The 14,994-nt window shown below is 45.4% G+C and overlaps 1 long non-coding RNA gene across 1 annotated transcript; it reads right to left on the bottom strand.

Moving 5' to 3' along the window:
• Window positions 1-2,278: 2,278 nt before the first annotated feature.
• Window positions 2,279-12,441, bottom strand: LOC116971998. Its single transcript, XR_004411695.1, has 3 exons — window positions 12,430-12,441; window positions 7,740-7,741; window positions 2,279-2,350 (listed from the first exon to the last, which is right to left on the bottom strand). It is a non-coding gene; the product is annotated as an uncharacterized LOC116971998 (long non-coding RNA).
• Window positions 12,442-14,994: the final 2,553 nt, after the last annotated feature.

Here is a 14,994-nt window from a genome sequence, read left to right as displayed (position 1 = left end):
AAAATGCAGTTTTGTACTGCCTGTCGGAGGCGGTTTTTTCTCGGGTTGCTAGCTGCTGAAGAAAAATCGATCGGACTTCCGTTCCCAGTTTTTATTTTTTAATCCGCTGGACAATTTAATAATTGGATTAAAATAAAAAGCGATTTCTAACGCCCTCAACGCCTGCAACGTGACGGATCGCAAGAACGGGACAAAACAAAGGGTAAGTCGTCTATTTTACATATAATCTTGCTTCTTGGGATGGTTTTAATCTAATTTTACATTGCGAAAATGTTATTTGGGCCCCATATGAACTGGCAGTGTTTTTCCTGCCAATATGGGGTTCAAATTCACCGTAAATGCAACGATCGAATCGATCGCGTTCCAGAATCACCCACTCGCAAGATGATTAAAATTCTCTTTTTTTTTTGGACAATCATGTCATAAGCCGTCTAAATTGTCTATATTTTGTGTTATTCTCTCTCCATAATCATTATTTTTAAACTAAATATTCACAACAGTTTGAGTCACATGTATTGTGCAAAAAACAATAATTTTGATTATATTTTGAGTGGATGTTTCTGGATTAGTTTATGGGAATTAAACATTAAATTCCTTCCATTTGGCCTATAAGTTCATGACAGTTAGATTTTAAAATCATGTTATATTGTGAATTCTTGTGTGAATGGGATTAGTTTGTTATTTGGATACTTAGGCTATTTAAAAAATATATCCTTTTCTTAAGAAATGGAATCTACAGGACATTGTTAATGGGAAAGTAGTGGGCAGAAAGGCATGTCATGCGTGGTTTGAAGAGCAAAAACTTGTAGTTAACAATGCCAAAATTGAAAAGTTGAGGAAAAACAAGGTGTACAGAGTTGTTTATTGGTTACAATCTGAAAAGTATGAAGGTGCTGCTGATTATGATATGCCAATGTACCAGCTAGCAACTGATCTTCTCCATAAAGACGGTCTATTGCTAGAAATTGTAATTTATTTACCTATCTGTTATGGACTTACAGCATATAATACAATATTAAGTTCCGATCTTGAGAATATCACATTTTTGAATTTTCAAGGCAGTCTGGGTGTAAATTACTATATCCGTCGAACCGGTCAATTTTGTAATTAGCTACAATTAGGTAACTAACTAATGATATGCTTTAATTTTAGGTCATCCAAGTAAGATGTTTTATACTTGTTTCAAAATGCTTCAATCTATAATAACTGAAAATTTCATTCAATTCTCTTAATTTTTAAGAATGTTATGGGCTTTTGACTGTCCTCGATCACAGCTTTTGTGAGTTGTCAAGATGCTAATTTCCGAGTATGAAAATGGCCATAACTTTTTTAATACTGGAGATATGTAAGTGAATTAGGTGTCAAATTAAACTTCTTTTCATGCTTTATCTGATGGGATAAATTGCAGACTTGATTTTTTAAATCTCAAAGTTTTGTAACATCGCTACTTTATGTCATCAGGAATTTGTCCCTTATTTTGACCTTATTTAGGAGTGAGAAAGTTGGCAACCATAGCTGTATCTCTAATCTAATCTGTTCTAAACCTGCAAGCTATTTAATGGGAAGGAGGGGCAGATATATTAGAGACAAATCCTTTCATTAGGTCTTGGATGAGTTGCTCTCAAAAAAGGCAAATTTCATTGGCATTAGTGTGAAAAATGTTGCCAGCTGAATTCTAAATAGATAACCATATTTGATGCATATTTCTAGCTTTCCTGAATATATCTGCAAAACGAAGATGGTGTAACAGTGGAGTCACAATAGTCACGGATGATTTGAAAAAATGATATATGCATTTATGTGCAAAATCAAAAAAAAAATTACAGACAATGGAAAGCTGAAATTAAAACAGAAAATGTTGAGAATACTCTCTAGGTCAGGCAGCATCAGTGGAAAGAGAAACAGATTTAAAAGTCAAGTTAAGAGTGTTTATTGTCATATATCCCAAATTGAACAATGACATTCTTACTTGCAGCAACACAACAGAATATATATATATATATATATATATATATATATATATATATATATATATATATATATATATATATATATATATATATATATGTGTGTGTGTGTGTGTGTGTGTGTGTGTGTGTGTGTGTGTGTGTGTGTGTGTGTGTGTGTGTGTGTGTGTGTGTGTGTAAATAAATATATATATATTGAGCAATTTTGTCTATGTAGTTCAAAGCTTATTTGGAGGTTGTAGTGCAGGGGTCGGCAGCCTACGGCACCCAGGCATAATGCGGCCCGTAACCCGAAGACATTTGGCCCGCAGATGCATTTTTTCCCCTGTAATCATCCGGCCTGCCGCGCGCAGCCAAGCGCCGAGCTCTGGCTGTACCGCATCCTGCGCAAAGCCGCCGGCACGGCCACGCACCTTCTGTGAACACGTTAAAGAAAGAACCACAGTTGCGGGAAAAATCAAAGGTAGTCAAAAATGCTGGAGAATCTCAGTGGGTGAGTCATGCAAGGATTGCATGAGGCTGCCTCACCCGCTGAGTTTCTCCAGCATTTTTGTCTACCTTCTGTGAACACGTGATTTGGTGCCTGCCATCTGGGGCGGTATGGGGGCGGGATCCATGTGTACACGTGATAGATGTGGCCCGCCATCCGCACACAGACATGTGTCCCGGCCCCTATGCAGAACAATGTTGCCGACCCCTGATGTAGTGTTTAATGGCCTGTTGGCTGAACTTGGATGTTTCAGTTCTCAGGCTCAGGCTCCTATATCTTCTTCCCGATGGCAGGAAATGAGTGTGGCCGGGGTGGTGTGGGTCTCTGATGATGCTGGCTACCTTTTTGAGGCAGCGACTCCTGTAAATCCCTTCGATGGTGGGGAGATCAGTACCTGTGATGGACTGGGCAGTGTTCACCACTTTTTGAAGTAAACTGTAAACTACAGTTTAAACTAAATTAAACTAAACTAAGCTAAACTAGATTGAAATAAACTACCATTGGCTCCAAAATTCTACTTCCATCAAGCTTCAAAGAGCAGAGTTGCAATGACTCACAATCCTCAGAGAGAAAAATAATATTGATGTATCCCTCTCTTATCTGGTTACTCATTTCTAAACAGTGATTTTAGTTGCAGATTTCTAACAAGGAAAAACACAATCTCCATATTCTCCCTCTCAAGACACCACAGTACCTTAAATATTTCAAGCAAGTCACCGCTCACCTCTTCAGTAGATGCAAGCCCAGCCTGGCCATCCTGTACACATTCCAGATATGAGTTTGGAAAACATTTTCTGAATTGCTTCCATTGTACTTTACATCCTCACTTAAATGAGATCAAAAGTGTAAACAGTACTCCAGATGTAAAATACCATGTGCAAGGCTGCACAGTGGTGTAGCTGGTAAAGGAGCTGCCTCACAGTGCCATAGACCCAGGTTCGATTCTGACTTTAGGTGCTGTATGAGGAATTTGCATGGTCTCCCTGTGACCACGTGGGTTTCCTTTGGGTGTTCCGGTTTCCTCCCACATCCCAAAGACGGGCGGGTTTATAGATTACTTGGCCTCTGTAAAATCGCTCCTAGTTTGTAGGGAGTGGATGCGAAACTGAAATAAGATAGAACTAGCATGAACGGGTGGATGGTTGGTGTGAATTTAACGGACTATAGGGCCTGTCTCACGACACTCGAAACTACTGTTGTCATATTGTGATGATGGCAACTAATAAATTGTCAAAACTCATATTCAATGTATTTCTTCAGAAACTTACTTGCTCAATCCTAAATATCTTTTTACAAGCCCTGCACCCAGATCCCAATGCATTTCTGAGTTTAACCACCTCTCACCATTAACTGGAAATGTGCTTCTTTTATTTGGTTCGTACCAAAATAGGCGGGATCAAGGAAAGAGCGTTCACATCGCGACCCTGTCTCCACTAATCTTTCCACCAACACGCACAAGAAGCACAAGAAGCGTAAGACAGTCAACATTGTGTAGATGCTGAGAAGTGAGTTCTGCTCTGGCTGAACAACTTCTAATCTTGTGTGTGGACTCGATAAGAAGAAGAGGACAAAAATAGACTATTTCAAATTTTCACCATTTGTCAGATCTTTGCCGTGCCTAATCTAGTTCTATTCCTTTATCTTCCAGGGCAACACAATGGTTCACAAAGCGCCAAGGACCTGGATGCAATCCTGACTTCTGGTGCTGTCTGTGTGGAGTTTGCATGTTCCCCCTGTGACCAAGTGGGCTTTCTCCAGGTGCTCCGGATTCCTCCCACATCTTAAAGATGTGTGGGTTTGTAGGTTAGTTGGCCTTTGTAAATTTCCCCTAGCATGTAGGGAATGGATGAGAAAATGAGTTGACGTAGAATTGGTGTGAATTGGTGATTGATAGTCAGCATAGTCTTGGTGGGCTGAAGGGCCTGTTTCCATGCTCTATCTCCAAAACTCTAAAAAAGCGAACTTTCCTAACTATCTGTTAGTCATTAGCACAGTTAACACCAAACCATTACATCTTAAGAGCCAGAAAACATCCCATTTATGCCTAATCACAGTTTCATATTAGCCAGCCAATATTTTTTTATCCACACCAAAATGTTACGTCAGAAAATATGTCCAAGGGAAATGGTGTCATTGAGTTGTACAGCGCCGAAACAGGCCTTTCGGCCCACCTTGTTCATGCTGACAAAGTGTCATATTGGGCGAATCCCATTTGCTTGTTTTTGACCCACTTTTACAGTAATCTTTAATTCAGTAACTAATCAAGCTCTCTCTAGAAATCTACGTATAGGACATCTCCAACTTCCCCTTTATCTCCAGCACACATTATTCAAAGAACTCTAATAAATTGTCATTAGAGCTGCGCAGTGGCCCAGCGGTAGAGTTGCTGCCTTACAGCGACTGCAGCACCAGAGACCTGGGTTCCATCCTGACTACACGTGCTGTCTGTACAGAGTTTATACATTCTCCCCGTGACCGCATGGGTTTTCCCTGGGTGCTCCTGTTTCCTTCCACATTCCAAAGATGTACAGGTTGTAGGTTAATTTGGCTCAGTACAAATTGTAAATTGTCCCTCGTGTGTAGGATAATGCGAATGTGTACAGGAATCGCTGGTCGAAGTGGACTCAGTGAGACAAAGGGCGTTTTTTCGGTTTGTTTCTCTAAACCAAACTAAACTAAATTGATCAAACACAATTTCCCTTTCACAAAACCATGTTGTCTTTGCCTGGTTACCATGAATTTGTCGGTATCCCGCGAAAAGGTCTTTAATGAAAGCTGCTGCACCCTTATGAAAGTAAGCATGCAGGTACAGCAGGCAGGCCTTTATAACAAGAGGAATTGAATATAGGAGCAAAGAGGTCCTTCTGCAGTTGTACAAAGCCCTAGTGAGACCACACCTGGAGTATTGTGTGCAGTTTTGGTCCCCTAATTTGAGGAAGGACATTCTTGCTATTGAGGGAGTGCAGCGTAGGTTTGCAAGGTTAATTCCCGGGATGGCGGGACTGTCACAAGCTGAGAGAATGGAGCAGCTGGGCTTGTACACTCTGGAGAGAGGATCTTATTGAAACATATAAGATCGTAAAGGTTTGGACACGCTGGAGGCAGGAAACATGTTCCCGATGTTGGGGGAGTCCAGAACCAGGGGACACAGTTTAAGAATAAGGAGTAAGCCATTTAGAACGGAGACAAGGAAACACTTTTTCTCACAGAGAGTGGTGAGTATGTGGAATTCTCTGCCTCAGAGGGTGGTGGATGCTTTCAAGGGAGAGCTAGATGGGGCTCTTAAAAATAGCGGAGTCAGGGGATATGGGTAGAAGGCAGGAACGGGGTACTGATTTGGGATGATCAGCCATGATCACATTGAATGGCGGTGCTGGCTCGAAGTGCCAAATGGCCAACTCCTGCACCTATTGTCTATTGTCTATTGTCTATTCCATCTCACACGTGTTAAGCCCTGTTGTTTCCTGATTTCTGCCTCTCTTCCTGTCTGAAAGAAAGAAATATATTAGTATTTTAATGGGGTTAAGGAAAGAGCGTTCACATCGCGGCCCTGTTTCCACCAATCATTCCACCACCATGCACAAGAAGCGACAAGAAAGACACCATTGTATGCAGATGCCGAGAAGTGTGTTCAGCTCTGGCTGGATGACTTCTAATCTTGTGTGTGGACTTGATTAGAAGTATTTTAATATTTGTTTGGGCATTCATTTTGTGAAATCTTAAAGTCATCAGAGGCACAGATAGGGCAGTCAAATACTTTGTCTCAGGTGGAAATGTCTAAGACCAGAAGGAATTGCATAAGGTGAGAATGTTACAGTTTAAAGGCACATTATTTTTACACAGAGAGTGATCGGTGCCTGGAACAAGCTACCAGGACTGGTTGTAGAGGCAGGTACAATTGGGGCATTTAAAAGAAGCTTTTAGATATGCACAGGGATGTGCAGGACATGAATGTCGGGACATAAATCATGTGCAGGTTGATGAGATTAGTTTATTTTTGCATTATTTTGCACATTTCGCTGCTTATTATGGTGTTTTCAGAGTGCTGTGTTTACATATCTGTTGTGCTGCTGCAAGTAAGAAATTCATTATTCCCTTTCAGAACACATGACAGTAACACTCTCTTGACCAAAGATCATATGATCTTTGCTCTTGACTCATCATATTCAGAACAGACATTGTGGGCCGAAGGGCCTGTTCCTGTGCTGTACTGTTCTACGTTCGATGTTCACAGAAAGTGTTAGATTAGTTATTTGTTCACTGCTGATCCCCAGAAGCTAATGGAATATCTTTATGATCTTGAGTAGACACCTAAAAACAATCTTCAAAAAATATTTATTCATACACAGACATTAATTAATCACCTGGGGTGCTGTACATAAACAAAATATCAATGTCAGGTGCAGTCTTGAGGTAAAGTAAGGATAATTGGACTGGATCCGATGTATTATCAGTCTGCACCTGGAAGAATGTTCACTTTTGAACTCCAATCACATTTGCCTTTGTTGTGTTTACCCCCTCAGATGTGTAATACCCACCACTAATCTTCATTTTTTAAATGGGATACTTTGTACCTATTTTTAACTCTCCAATCTAATTAGACACCAGGCAGTGGTTTCTGATTTTAAAAAAGCATCCATGTAAACTTGCAGTGCTGTAATTGCAGTCTTTTACCAACAGTGGCACTGCAGCACCACCACTGGAGGGAGGATGTAGTTACAACTCGTCGAGCGTAGAGGAAATTACCTGGGAAATCTGAGGAAATAACCAAGAAAATTACTGGGGGAGTTTGATCTTGGCAGACAAACCGTTCAACGTAAATAGCTATCACATGGACAATAACTTGGGCCACGTTATGTTGATAACCCCACACTAAACTGTCGGTGTCTAGCCAATCAAACAAGACAACTGGACACAAAGTGCTGGAGTAACACAGCGGGTCAGGCATCATCTCTGGAGAACATGGGGAGGTGACGTTTCGGGTCGATACCCTTCTTCAGACAGTTCTGCCTAGCTTTGAGGGTATTAGCTACAAGGAGAGGTTGGACAAACTCAGATTGGTTTCTCTGGAGCATCTAGACAATTGATATGGTCAATCAGCAGTGAGGATTTGTAGGGTCTGGTGTTACATCTCCTGCCATCGCAGGGCAACCAGTAGCCCATGCAAGTGAGACAGAGGCTCACATGTTCCTCTTCCAACCTTGTCTGCTGCATTCGCTACTCCCGATGTAGGCGTAGACTAGGCAACCGTGTCTTAAACACGCGCTTTTACCGCCAAGGACTGCTGGACTTCCCAGGAGTGAACCATTTTAACTTCCCTTTCCATTCCCATCCTGACCTTCTTGGTATTGGCTCTTCCATTCCCAGAGTGAGCTACATACCCTGTATATCTCCTTTAAACTTTTCCCTCTCACCTTTAAGATATGCATATAGCATTTGATATTTTCATCCTGGGGGAAAGGTACTGTCTTTCTACTCTATCTATGCCTCTCATAATTTTTATATACTTCTATCAGGCCCCCCCCTCAGCCTCCGATGCTTCAGAGAAAACAATCCCAGTTTGTCTAACCTCTTATTATAGCTAATATCCTCAAAGCTAGGCAGAAGAAGTTCTCCTCTCTCCGACGGAAGTCTCCTCGGAATGCCTACTTGGAAGAAGTTCTCCGCCTCTCTCCGACAGGATCTGAAGAAGGGTTTTGACCCGAAAAGTCACCCATTCCTTTTCTTCAAAGATGCTGCCTGACCCATTGAGTTACTCCAGTGTTTTGTGTCTCGCATTCTGGTAAGCCTTCATATCTATTTAGGTGTCAAGAACTTATACTTTAAAAAGTCTAAAAGGAAAAGGAATAGATGACCCTTCATCAAGACCCTTCATCAGACTTCCCCCCTCACCTTAAGTTTGATGAAGGGTATTGACCTGAAATGTCACCTATTCCTTTTCTCCAGAGATGCTGCCTGACCTGCTGAGTTATTCCAGCACTTTGTGTCTATCTTTGGTGCCAACTAACATCTGCAGTTCCTTCCTACACAATGACTTTGCTGGTATCTTTACTGGTCTTGAAGCAATGTAGGAGTCCCAGTGTGACTCATTTCTTTACTGGTCTGACTTGCCGGTTTCTGATTAGCTGCCGGTTCAGATATTTTCTGTAAGAAGCAAACGGTAAGATTCTGAAATTTCCTCTTTCGTAATTCTCTGTGAAAAGCTTAGGTGCAACTTATGAAACAAAGGAAATGACAACCACAAAAACTCCATTTGAACCACTGTGAGAAAGTTATGGTTTGCTATAGCCCTGTGGTAATGTGACATATTTTAATAATCAACCATAGATTTGCAGTTATTGGCTCAATGACATATAAAGAACTTGAATTTATGTAGCACCTTTCACTTCTTCTGTACATCACAAAGTGCATGTTGGTCAATGAACCGCCTATAGTGAAATGATTGTGGTAGAGCTGCTTCCTTACAGCACCAGAGACCCGGAGACTGTATGTGTGGGGTTTGCACGGGTCTTTCTGTGACTACATGGGTTTCTTCCAGGTGCTCCGGTTTCCTCCCACATTCCCAAAGATGTGCAAGTTTGCAATTGCCCTCTGGAACTGTGGCGCAGCAGTAGAGTATTTGCCTTATAGCGCCAGAGACCCGGGTTCAATCCTGACTTTGCATGGTGTCTGTACAGAGTTTGTACATTCTCCCTGTGACCACCTGGTTTCCTCCGGATGCTCCAGATTCCTCCCACATCCCACATTCTCTCACGGGTTTGTAGGTTTGTTGACTATTGTAAATTGTCAATTATACCGGTGCCCAAGAAGAGTAAGGTGACGTGCCTCAATGACTATCGACCAGTGGCATTAACGCCGGTGGTGATGAAGTGCTTTGAGAGGCTGATCATGGAGCAAATCAACTCCTACCTCGACAAAAACCTGGACCCACTGCAGTTCGCTTACCGCCACAACAGATCAACGGTGGATGCGATCTCGCTGGCCCTCCACTCCGCACTGGACCACTTGGACTACAAAAACTCATATGTCAGGCTGTTATTCATCGATTACAGCTCGGCATTCAACACAATCATCCCCTCCAAACTGGTTACCAAACTCGCAGAACTGGGTCTCTGCGCATCCCTCTGCAACTGGATCCTCGACTTCCTCATCCACAGACCACAGTCTGTTCGTATTGGTGGAAATGTGTCAGCCTCGATAACAATCAGCACGGGAGCACCTCAAGGCTGCGTGCTCAGCCCCCTGCTGTACTCACTCTATACCCATGACTGTGTAGCCAACCACAGTGCGAACTCCATCATCAAGTTCGCTGATGACACCACTGTTGTGGGACGTATCACTGATGGGGATGAGTCAGAGTACAGAAGAGAGATCGAGCAACTGTCCATATGGTGCCAGCGCAATAACCTGGCCCTCAACACCAGCAAAAGCAAGGAACTGATTGTGGACTTTGGAAGGAGTAGGAGGGGGACCCACAGCCCCATTTATATCAACGGGTCGATGGTTGAAAGGGTCAAGAACTTCAAATTCCTGGGCGTGCACATCTCTGAAGATCTTTCCTGGTCCGAGAACACTAACGCAATTATCAAAAAAGCTCATCAGTGCCTCTACTTCCTGAGAAGATTACGGAGAGTCGGTTTGTCAAGGAAGACTCTCTCTAACTTCTACAGGTGCACAGTAGAGAGCATGCTGACCAGTTGCATCGTGGCTTGGTTCGGCAATTTGAGCGCCCTGGAGAGGAAAAGACTACAAAAAGTAGTAAACACTGCCCAGTCCATCATTGGCTCTGACCTTCCTTCCATCGGGTGTATTTATCGCAGTCGCTGCCTCAAAAAGGCTGGCAGTATCATCAAAGACCCACATCATTCTGGCCACACACTCATCTCCCTGCTACATTCAGGTAGAAGGTACAGGAGCCTGAAGACTGCAACAACCAGGTTCAGGAATAGCTACTTCCCCACAGCCATCAGGCTATTAAACCTGGCTCGGACAAAACTCTGATTATTAATAACCACTTTCTGCTATTTGTACTTTATCAGTTTATTTATTCATGTGTGTATATATTTATATCATGGTATATGGACACATTTATCTGTTTTGTAGTAAATGCCTACTATTTTCTGTGTGCTTAAGCAAAGCAAGAATTTCATTGTCCTATACAGGGACATGACAATAAACTCACTTGAACTTGAACTTGAATTGCCCTGAATGTCTAGGGAGTGGATCAGACAGTGGGTAACATAGACAAAGGATATAGTGATTGACTTCAGGAAGCGACGTGGTACATCTACCCCGGTTTGCATTGACGGTGCCAAATTAGAGATGGTTGAAATTTTGGTGGATTAGAAACGACAATCGGTTGTTTGAACAAGATTTATTTTGAATTGAGGTTCTCCGATCTCACAGGTTCTAATACACAACTGACCACAACGGTGGTCCTCAATCGACTGGCGGGCTGAGCCCAGAAACCGCACGAAAACCCGACCCCTCCCAGAGTCACGTGCGCGCGGCTTCCGAACGCAGGGTTTGACGCTGGCGCACACCAGTAGGTGCCGCTACATGGCCCCCCCCAGAAACCGAGGTATTGAAACTCAACGGGAGCCGAATAGTACGGCCTGAATGCGTAGTCCTCGAACGCGCGAGGGGCGTAACAACAGGGACCGGCAGAACAGAACCGGGGGGACGCGAAAACCGTGAATGAGGGGCGGGCATAACAACGGGGACCGGCGAAACAGGGCCGGGAACAACAGGGGCAGGAGACGACAGAACGGCCGGCAGACAACCTCTACGCAACAAACACTGGGCTGTCCTCGTCCACGTGCGCGGGCTTGAGGCGGCTGACGGAGACGAACTCCTCCCGGCAGCCCACGTCCAACGTGAATGTGGAGACTCCAATCCTCAGCACGCTATACGGCCCCTCATAAACCCGCTGCAGCGGCGAGCGGTGAGCGTCCCTACGAAGGAAAACATAAGCACAATCCTGTAATGGCACTGGCACATGCACCGAAGCTGACCCATGCCTGGAGGTGGGGACAGGGAATACCGCGCGCACCCGCTCACGAAAGTCGACTAGCACCGCCGAAGCCGAAACCTCCTGATCACAGATGGCGGGCAGGAAATCCCCTGGAACCCGTAAAGCCGAGCCATAGACGAGCTCGGCCGAGGAGGCGTCCTGGTCCTCCTTTGGCGTAGTTCTGATGCCCAGGAGGACCCAGGGCAACTGGTCAACCCAATCGGGGCCGGTGAGCCGGGCCTTCAACACCGACATAAGGTGTCTATGGAACCGCTCGACTAATCCATTCGCCTCCCGGTGATAAGCGGTCATCTGGTGTAGGCTGGCGCCATATTGCTGCGTTAAGCAGGACCACAAAGACAAGGTAAACTCAGCCCCACAGTCTGTGGTGATGTCGGACGGGACCCCAAAACGAACTATCCAGTTGGACACGATAGCCCGAGCGCAAGCCTCCACGGAGGAATCCGCCAACGGGATTGCCTCCGGCCACCTAGTGAACCTGTCCACTATAGTAAGCAGGTGCGTGGCCCCACACGGACATGGTAAGGGTCTGACAAGCTCTACATGAATATGTAGGAACCTGCCATCAGGCACAGCGAAATCCTGCACGGGCGGCCCGCACATGTCGCTGAACCTTGGAAGTCTGACACGGGACGCAAGCATGGGTCCATGTGGGCACCTGCTTCCGCAACCCATGCCAAACAAACTTAGACGCTACCAAGGCGGATGTGGCACGAATGGACGGGTGGGCTAAGCTGTGGACTGTGTCGAAGATCCGTCGTCTCCAACTGATCGGGATAATCGGACGGGCTCTACCCGTGGAGACATCACAGAGGACCTAGACATCAGCCGCGCCGCAAGGCACCTCAGCTAGCTCAAGGCCCGAATCCGCTGCCAGCTCTGCGTCGTCGACTCCGAGGTCCAGAGCCGAAACCGATGGGATGGCTGGACGGGACAACGCGTCGGCCACGACATTAAGCTTCCCTGCTACATCCCGAATGTCAGTCGTGAACGCGGATATGTAGGCGAGGTGCTGCTGCTGCCTAGCGGACCACAGGTCAGCGAGCTTGCTCAACGTGAAAGTAAGCGGTTTGTGGTCCCTGAAACCAGTGAAAGCCCAGCCCTCGAGGAAGCAACAAAAATGCCTGATCGCTAGGTAGAGGCTCGTCTATGGCTTTGATGAAGTGTCACCTATTCCTTTTCCTCAGAGATGCTGACAGACCCGCTGAGTTACTCCAGCATTTTGTGTCTATCTTCATTTTCATTGAACGAGTTGCAAATAATGAAAAATAGCTTTGTGAAGAATGACGGAAGGAAAGAAAGACCAAACCAACCTGCAGGTTCTGAGAGATAGGAGGAAACCGGGGTAGCAAGGGAAAACACACACAGTCCACAAGTAGAACATGCAAACTCCACACAGACAGCAATGGAGGTCAGGACTGAACCCTGGTAGCTGGAGTTGTACTGAAGATAGACATAAAGTGCTGGGGCAACTCAGCGGGTCTGGCAGCATCTCTGGAGAAAAAGAACATGTGACGTTTCAGGTCGGAACCCTTCTTCAGACTCAATAGTATGGGAGGAGATCTACAAGCTGTATTACTGCATCTCAGAGTGAAAGACCACGCCCAGAATGGCATGCCGACATAATGTCAGCCAAGTAGGTTCTCAGTATAAGAGAAATACTGATAACGGAATGTCACAAAGGAGAGTCTTGCACAAAAACTGAAGTTGAGGAGCCATCTCTCAGTGAAGTTTTATTTTGACATCATTCTTCTTCCATTTTACTGCTGACGGCTTTTAGGTAGAGCAGGAGGAGTTTCCTGTCGAATGCACTGTACTTGCACTCCGGAGGCCAAGCTGCCGGCTGAAAAACGCCAGCGGCTGCCAGCGGCAACCGACCTGCTGCTCCAGGACAGCACCCACAGCGATGTCTGGGGACCGACTGCCAGAGCCATGGGAGCGGACACCCTCGGGTGCACCAGCACGGTGGCATTAGCCAGCGCAGCCTTAGCACCTTCGAAAGCCGCGTCAGCCTTGTCTGACGATACCAGGTCCCGCGGCTTACCACCGAGGCACTGGAATAATGGACGCATGACAGTGGCGGCCGACGGCACGAACCGGTGGTAAAAATTCACCATCCCTATAAACTCCTGAAGACCCTTGACAGTGAGCGGCTGAGGGAACTGGCGAATGGCGTTGACTTTCTCAGGCAGCGGCTTGGCACCTTGAGGGGTAACCCTGTGTCCTAAGAAGGAGATGGAGCGCAAGTCGAACTGGCACCCCGTCCATATGCAGGATCTTCACCGCCCGGTCTCGGCGGCTGAGCCCGAAGGTATGTAGCAACAGGGCCTTGAGGCCCTCGTACTTAGCTGCTACTGGTGGATCTCTCAGGTATGGCAGCAACCTCAAGGCCGACTCCTGAGGCAGGGCCCCACTACGTGGAAATATCTAGTCTCGTCGGCGACGATGTGATGCAGGTGGAACTGCGCCTCCACGTGAGCGAACCAAACCTGTGGTTGATCGGGCCAAAAAGGGGGCAGCCGAAGGCTGGCGAAGTCCTGCTGAGCGCCGGCTGCCTCGGCGGGTAAATATTCTTCCTGCATGTCCTCTAGTCTAACGACGGTTAGACTCGTCGGGGTCACCAATTTGGTGGATTAGAAACGACATTCGGTTGTTTGAACAAGATTTATTCTGAATCGAGGTTCTCCGATATCACAGGTTCTAATACACAACTGACCACAACGGTGGTCCTCAATCGACTGGCGAGCTGATCCCAGAAACCTCGCGAAAACCCGACCCCTCCCAGAGTCACGTGCATGTGGCTTCCGACTGCAGGGTTCGACGCTGGCGCACACCAGCAGGTGCCGCTACAAAATCTTCAAATTCCAGAAGTAAATATCACCAACAATTTCTCCTGGAGCACCCATATTGAAGCAACGACCAAGAAAGCGAGCAACGCTTCTACTTACAACTCTCATCAACTTCTACAGATGTACCATAGAAAGCATTTTATCGGGATGCATCACAGCTTGGTTTGGGAACAACTCCGTCCAAGACCACAAGAAAATTGTGGATGCTGCCCATACCATCACATAAATCAATCTCCCTTCTATTGACTCCATTTATACATCACACAACCTCGGCAAGGGCAGCAGCATAATCAAGGACGGGTCGAACCCTGGCAACTCCCAATTCACCCCACTCCCAACAGGCAAAGAAATGTGAAAACGCACACCTCCAGATTCAGGAACAGTTTCTTCCCAGCTGTTATCAGGCAACTGAATCAACCTACCACAACCAGAGAGCAGTGCTGAACTACTAGCAATGTTACCAAATTTTGAGATTTAAAAAATTTAATTTGACACCTAATTCGCTTTCATATCTCAGTATTAAAAAAGTTATGGCCATTTTCATACTCGGAAATTAGTATCTTGTTCCCTATTGCTTTTCCATTGACTTAACTCAAAAGCTGTGATCAAGTCAAAAGCCCATAACTTTCTTAAAAATTAAGAGAACTGAAAGAA

The sequence above is a fragment of the Amblyraja radiata genome, chromosome 1 (genome assembly GCF_010909765.2).
Source record: "Amblyraja radiata isolate CabotCenter1 chromosome 1, sAmbRad1.1.pri, whole genome shotgun sequence".
NCBI classification, from domain to species: domain Eukaryota; kingdom Metazoa; phylum Chordata; class Chondrichthyes; order Rajiformes; family Rajidae; genus Amblyraja; species Amblyraja radiata.
Note: the sequence above shows the minus strand (reverse complement) of the source record. Positions and strands in the feature narration are given on the sequence as shown.